At 40.6% G+C, this 7,609-nt stretch overlaps 1 protein-coding gene across 1 annotated transcript in view; it reads left to right on the top strand.

The window, feature by feature from the left end:
- The first annotated feature begins 6,711 nt into the window (after positions 1-6,711).
- Positions 6,712-7,609, top strand: part of LOC127005133 (UDP-glucose 4-epimerase-like) — a 15,216-nt gene continuing 14,318 nt past the window's right edge. The window contains exon 1 of the mRNA XM_050873737.1: positions 6,712-6,835. The gene's annotated coding sequence lies outside the window, so the exon portion shown is untranslated. The remainder of the gene's footprint in view (positions 6,836-7,609) is intronic.

Genomic DNA, 7,609 nt, shown 5'->3' with positions numbered 1-7,609 from the left:
AGAGAAGAGGGGAAATGGGGAGGGAAGTAGGGGAAGGTTAGGGGAGAGTAGGGAAGGAGAGGTGAGGGAAGGGAAGGGGAGGGGAAGCAAAAGGGAGGAAAGGGGAGACAGTGAGGGCTTATGTAAAGTGTGCCACCTACCTCTCTCTCTCTCTCTCTCTCTCTCTCTCTCATTTGTGGGGTTATTTCCCTACTTATTAATTTATAGTTTTAGATCATGCTCCTTGTGTGTGTGTGTGTGTGTGTGTGTGTGTGTGTGTGTGTGTGTGTCTAGGCATTACAAAACAACACACACACACACACACACACACACGTCATGGGTAACCTCAATATTAGTGTTTATTTATTCCCTGCCTGGCAACCATCGCGTGCCCTTTCATGACGTCAGAGTTGCCCACTAGTAAATATTGAACTTTTTTATGTCCAGTATTTCTCTTCCAATTGTTTATCTTTTTATTTGTTTATGTATTTCAGGTTAAAAGACACAGATACGATGAAATAAATGATCATGGAAGTAGTAGTAGTAGTAGTAGTAGTAGTGGTAGTAGTGGTGGTAGTAGTAGTAGTTGTAGTAGTGGTAGTAGTAGTAGTGGTAGTAGTAGTAGTAGTGGTAGTAGTAGTAGTAGTGGTAGTAGTAGTAGTAGTGGTAGTAGTAGTAGTAGTAGTAGTAGTAGTAGTAGTAGTAGTAGTAGTAGTAGTAGTAGTTGTAGTGGTAGTAGTAGTAGTAGTAGTAGTAGTCGTTATGTAAAGGCCAGGGCTGTACATTGACCTCTTATTTAGTGAGGGGAAGGGAGAGGAAGGGGGAGGAAGAGTGATAAATGAAGGAGGAGGAGGAGGAGGGGCTAATAACAGGATAAAGAATGAGAGGATATTTTTGTTTTGTTTTTTTGTCAACCCTCCTCCTCCTCCTCCTTCTCTTCTTTTTTTCTTTTTCTTCTTCTTCTTCTTCTCCTTCTCCTCCTTCTTCTTCTTCTTCTTCTTCTTCTTCTTCTTCTTCTTCTTCTCCTCCTTCTCCTCCTTTTCCTCCTCCTCCTATTCCTTCTTCTTCTTCTTCTCCTCCTCCTCCTCCTCCTCCTCCTCCTCCTAAAGTAATTGAGGAAATGTAAAAATAATTGATTCTCAGAACACACACACACACACACACACACACACACACACACACACACACACACACACACACACACACACACATATACTGATATACTGAACAGTAAATACATAAAAAATAAATGTTTAAAGAAAGTTTTATGGAATTGATGCAAGAAACTAAAAGTAATATAAAATGGACTCAGAAGAAAAGATAAAGAAGATGAAAAAGAAAAAGGAAAAATAGAAGAAAAAGAAGAAGAGGAAGAAAGGAGACGGAGGAGGAGGAGGAAAAGAAGGCGAATGAAAAACGATGAAGAACAAACATTCGAAAGAAGAGAAAGAAGAAGAATGAAAAATGAAGATTCAGAAGAGGAAGGAGAAGAAGAAGGCGACGACGACTTCAAGAAAAAGAAGAAGAAAAAAATACGCAAGGCAAAATAACCATAATAATGAGGAGGATTCAAGTGATGTGGTGAAACAGCAATTATATGAAGATACGTAACTGAGAATACTGAAATAGGGGGAGGAGGAGGAGGGGGAGGAGGAGAGGAAAGGAGGAAACATGTAAACGTGGAAAGGCAGACAAAAGAAAGCCTATTGGTTCTCTTTCGGCCGCTCCTCTCTTATCTTTTTAGGGGCTTTTTTTCATTATTGTTTTCTTTTCTTTTTTAAGCCCTTGAGCTGCCTCCTTTGCTGTAAAAAAATAAAATAAATACGAGGTTGCCCTCTCGTGATTTAATCTGCTCGACAGTCACTTCTCAGTAGATCACGACACCTCCGTACGCACGTTCATTACACTCCTAAAGTAACGGTCAATGCAACTTATATAGGTGTTGATGGTTTCTGCATGCAAGCTGGAAGGTTGTTCAATGGCGGATGACTCGGTTTGAGAAGAAACTCTTGCCAATGTCTGTACTACATCGCTCGCTTGAATAGGTTGACCGCTGTTTCTGTTTTTTTGTGGTTAGTTTGAGCTCAAAAAAAAATTGTGGTTTACGTTACCAAATCTCCTTCAGGCACTTGAAGACCTGAATCAAATCTCGTAAGCGTCTTTACCTTTTTTCACCGTAAAACAATGACTCGTTCTTTGTCGCTTGAGGAGTAGAAGGAGGTTGAAGTTGCAAAGCCCATTAGAGTCGAAAGTATATACAACTTGAGAGAGGGAGAGTAAACAAACTATTGGCCTAATATGATCGTCCTGTGTGTGTGTGTGTGTGTGTGTGTGTGTGTGTGTGTGTGTGTGTGTGTGTAATAATAATAATAATAATCGGTTTATTACGGAGATGGCAGCCGTTAGGCTGAAAATGTACATATTAAGATTACAAAGTGTAACTATATAAAAAATTACAATATGAAAGGGGTGTGGGGGTTGGTAATTTACAGTAACGGAGGGAACGTTGTGGTGATGCTTGAGGGGTGAGGAGGTGGAGGAGTGCGGTGTGGTAGAACGATGAGGCGGGAAGGTTCCTCTTCTGGAAGGCGAGTAGGTGTTAATCCGAGGTCATCCTCAGGTCAAAATGCTGGGTCAGGTAGCAGCAGGTGGCCGGAGAGCAGGGAGAGGCGGTATCGGTGGTCACTCAGAAAGGGGCTTAGCGGTGGAGCGCTAATCAAATACAGGTGGCGAGACAGATGTTCCTGGGAAGTTGAACAGACTGCACAGCCTTGGTGGTGAGCAGCCTGCACATTGCCCCCACCTGAGTGACGAAGCCTCCACTGCACTGCACCTGACCAGACTTCAACAGCAGGATGGGCGGGCTGGTGAGCCTGTGGGAGACCTCGAGGCGACAGCAGGGACTTGATGGTAGGCCGCGGCGGCGACACACTCGGCGATCTGTGCCCTCCCGGTATACCACACACGCACTCCACTCACTGTCTGTCAGACTGTCACCATGGTTTCACTTAATGTCACAAAAAATAACTTGCTAAGTAGTGTTTCTTGAAGTAGGTTTCTTGATGAAAGGGGAGACGGGGATGAAGGGGAAGGGGAGAGGCCAACAGGCTGGCCCCGGGCTACTCCTTTCGGAGCGCCATGACCCACGTCCGACCTCGGTCAGGACTGTGTGTGTCAGTGTGTGTGTGTGTGTGTGTGTGTAATTCACCTCTTGGTCTGCTGCGGGTCTCTCTCGAGACAGCCAGCCGTTCCCCTACGGAAGAGCACAGAGCTCGTAGCACCGATCTTTGGGTAGGACTGAGACCACTCACACGCCACAACAACGAGGTCACAACTCCTTGCCTTACGTCGCGTACCTACTCACTGCTAGGTGAACAGGGGCTACACGTGAAAGAAGATAAACTCAACTTATCTTCACCCGGCCGGGGAATCATATATATATCTATATATATATATATATATATATATATATAATATATATATATATATATATATATATATATATATATATATATATATATATATATATATATATATATATATATATATATATATATATATATATATATATATATATATATATATATATATATATATATATATATATATATATATATATATATATATATATATATATATATATATATATATATATATATATATATATATGAGTTTCAGAGGCTGTGCGGCCTCGTTTTGGGAATAATATCGTAACGAACAATCGTATCGGTATGAGATTTTGCGACAGTGTATTTCACACACTGCCTTAATTTTGAAGGTATCGCCAACCGCCACAAGTAGAGAATAAAGGCACTTGTCCCTATACCAAGAGGGTAAAGTCATCAGTGTCAGGCAAAGATACGAACACAACTACCAGAGTCTCCGCCCATCTTGTTCATATTTCCTCAATCTCCCGCCTCCTCCTTCTCCTCAATATCTCTCTCTCTCTCTCTCTCTCTCTCATGTAGCTTCGTAACTATAATGAATGAAAGGCATGCATTAATTGTAGTGGCGTTATATAATCTTTATAATACTGATAGGCATACTTTAAATAAAGTTGAGTAGGGTAACGTGTTACTTACATAGCCTAATTACCTCCGTAACTATTGGTAGCGTAGTGGTTTGGTGGTTTATGGTGTACGTTTTCGTAGGGCTATTGTATAGCATGTACCTACTGATAAAAGTAATGGTGCTCTTATCGCCAAATTATAGTGGTGCTATTAATTTTATTGTCAGGAAGAGCTGAAAGTATGGTAACAGGAAGAATTGCGAAGGTATAACAACAAAAACAAACGAGAGAGAGAAACAAATACAAGCGAGCAATCGTTCTACCATCAATCATGGTAGTCATCATTTACCACCTCACCCTACTCTCACATGTCATTACGTCCACGGCCCAGATGTGTATCACTATGCTCAAAATTAAAGTCCCAGTATCACATCAAGCATGCCTTAATTGAAAAAAAATCATTCTCAGTATGTATGTATCTTCCAGAGAGAGAGAGAGAGAGAGAAGGGAGGAGGCGGGAGATGGAGGGAAGAGGAACAAGGTGGGCGGAGCCTCTGGTAGTTGTGTTCGTATCTTTGCCTGACACTGATGACTTTACCCTCTTGGTATAGGGACAAGTGCCTTTATTCTCTACTTGTGGCGGTTGGCGATACCCTTAAAAATTAAGGCAGTGTGTGAAATACACTGTCGCAAAATCTCGTACCGATACGATTGTTCGTTACGATATTATTCCCAAAAAACGAGGCCGCACAGCCTCTGAAATCCTTAGTACGTTCTTATGTTTCTCTCTCTCTCTCTCTCTCTCTCTCTCTCTCTCTCTCTCTCTCCGTTCATTCACAGGTAGCCAGAAGGTGGCCAGAAGGAGCTCACCATGACATCACCATCACTATCAGCCAATCACCCAGCCCCCGTGACGCCACCAGGTACCCAGGGGCCAATGGGCGAGCTGCTGACGACATCGATTTGCAGGAACCAATTAGCGAACCTCTGGTGACGTCATAAAAGTGTGTCGTCATGGCTGAAGGTGTACTCGTTGCCAGGGTCACCAAGTGCAAGAGGAGGAGTAGGGGCAGGAGGAGGAGAGGAAAGGTGGAAGGAGGGTGAACTTTATATATATATATATATATATATATATATATATATATATATATATATATATATATATATATATATATATATATATATATATATATATATACACTCCCCCTCCCTCCCTTCTCTCTTCCTCCCTTCCCTTCCCTTCTTCCCCCTCCTGTTCCTCCTCCCACTTCCCCATTTTCAAAGAAAACGTAAGTATTATCTCGTTAACTCCTGCAATAATATCAGTTTTGTTTCATTGTTTTGCTGAAGTCCATGTATCATCCTCTGTTTTTATCAGTGATTTTTTTTTAAGTGTCTATATTCTCCCTCTTTTAGATGTTTAGCAATACCGTCTTAGTATTTTATGGCGATGTAATGAACATTCCTTTATCAAGATTCCTTTGTTTATATTTTTTTGAGCTAGTAAGTTGGAAATTATTTCAGTTATAGTAGGATTTTCAGATCAAGCAATTTTTATTTGTAGTTTGCTTGTAGTTTTCAAGATGGAGTTGGTAACGATACTAACGAATTAATTATTTTGAGAGTGCTCAGCTCGAGGAATTCACTATTATCTTTGTGATGTTCCATATCGTCTGGTAAGGAATTCAGTCTTTTCAGGTAATTGAATAGCGATTTAAGTGTATTTAGTAACGAATTAAGTCCTTTTAGGTAATTTAGTAACGAATTAAGTCATTTTAGGTAATTTAGTAACGAATTAAATCCGTTTAGATAATTTAGTAGGCTAAGGATATCACTCCTACGTAATATATCAAACAGGTGAAGATGTTTTTGAACGTGGATAGAACACTTGCTTTAATTGATACCGAGCTTCCGATGAATATTTTTCATCATAAATTTTAACAGTAATTAATTGAATAAGACTAAAAAAACATGTTCCAGTTTGTTTTATACTTGTGAATCTCTTTACGGTAATGATATGTTTCCATATTTCATGAAGAGCACTTAACCACACAACTATGACTGACTGACTAACAAGGATTGACTTGTGAATGAATGGATGAATGAACAAATGACTGACTGACTGACGGACGGACGGATCGAATATCTAACTGACAGAATTAAGTGACTGACTGAATGAATAAATGAACGAACATCTGATTGAATGAATTACTGACTAACTGACCGACTGAGTGATTAGCCTAAAAAAATATTTGTTTATTCTCTCTCTCTCTCTCTCTCTCTCTCTCTCTCTCTCTCTCTCTCTCTCTCTCTCTCTCTCTCTTTAGGTAAAGGTAAGGTGGGTTCAGACGCTATAGCTGCGCGTGGCGGCGGTGCTCATCTCCGTTCCGTCGGCCCTTTGAACCTGTGGTGGGAAAACCCATTAACCCGACACTTGTAACATCTGGGCTACCACAGTTTACCTTCCCCAGGCACCCATTTATCGACCATCTCGAAAGGAAGGATGAACGGCTGTGTGGGGTGCACGCCGACTACCCGGGTCAGGATTCGAAGTTTCGAACCCAGGCCCGCGGATTTGTAGTTAGGGACGGTAACCAGTGCACCGCCTGCAAATTTATTTTTGTTATCACTGAGAAACATGTTGTCTACTGTTGTTGAAGTTCATTACCTCAGAGTAGACACACGCCCACAGTGTACGGCCGTGAGGGGCAGTGAGATTGAAGTTAGTGCTTCAAACACTGGAGCTTATAGAGTCGGCGAGGCGAGGCACCGAAGCCTTGTTATCGCCCGCCGCCCAGACGCTTTGCCATCCCTTCGGAATCATTCATGGACGTCCTTCAGGCTCGGGTGAGTTCTTCAATTGGGATATCCCAAGTTAATAAGTCTGTATTTTATTCCTTTATTTGCAATCCGTTACTAAGCCAATTTTTGATCGGTGTGTTCCTAAAGGTTGATTGGTTTGAGATATCAAAGCATGTTCAAGACTTTAATAGTGACGAAAACATTATCGCCGTTCTCGCCAGGCGGAGGCGGGCGATAATGATGATATTGAAAATAATAATAGCATTATGGTAATTATCATTATTGTTGAAATCATTAATAAATCGTTATTATAATTAAGATTAAGTTATTTTTAATGTCAGATTCCTGGATAGTGAGGTCAGGTGGGGTTAGGCTTATAGGAGCTGCCTTGTGCAGGTCTCGCGCTTTTGTGCAGACTCCTCGTGTCCTTCACCTCCTCCTTCCTCCCCCCATCACGTGTTCACCCGCTTCCCTCCACCAAAATCAACCTTGGTCATTGCTGTGTTTAATTTCCACTTGGTGTTATTCGTCATTCAGTAATTCCTCCCATTTTTCAGTTATTCGTTTTCTATCATGCGTTTATCAAGCCTGTCAGCCACACAATGACCTCATTGTTAGATAGTAAGCACATGAGATGGTGATTTTATATTATTATTATTATTATTATTATTATTATTGTTATTAGTTATTATCAATTATTGTTGTTATTATTATTATTATTATTATTATTATGTTATTATTATTATTATTATTATTATTATTATTATTATTATTATTATTATTATTTTTACTACTACTACTACGACGACGACGACGACG

This window comes from Eriocheir sinensis, chromosome 29, assembly GCF_024679095.1.
Source record: "Eriocheir sinensis breed Jianghai 21 chromosome 29, ASM2467909v1, whole genome shotgun sequence".
NCBI lineage: Eukaryota > Metazoa > Arthropoda > Malacostraca > Decapoda > Varunidae > Eriocheir > Eriocheir sinensis.
The sequence above is the reverse complement of the archived record's forward strand: the minus strand, read 5'-3'. Positions and strand labels throughout refer to the sequence as shown.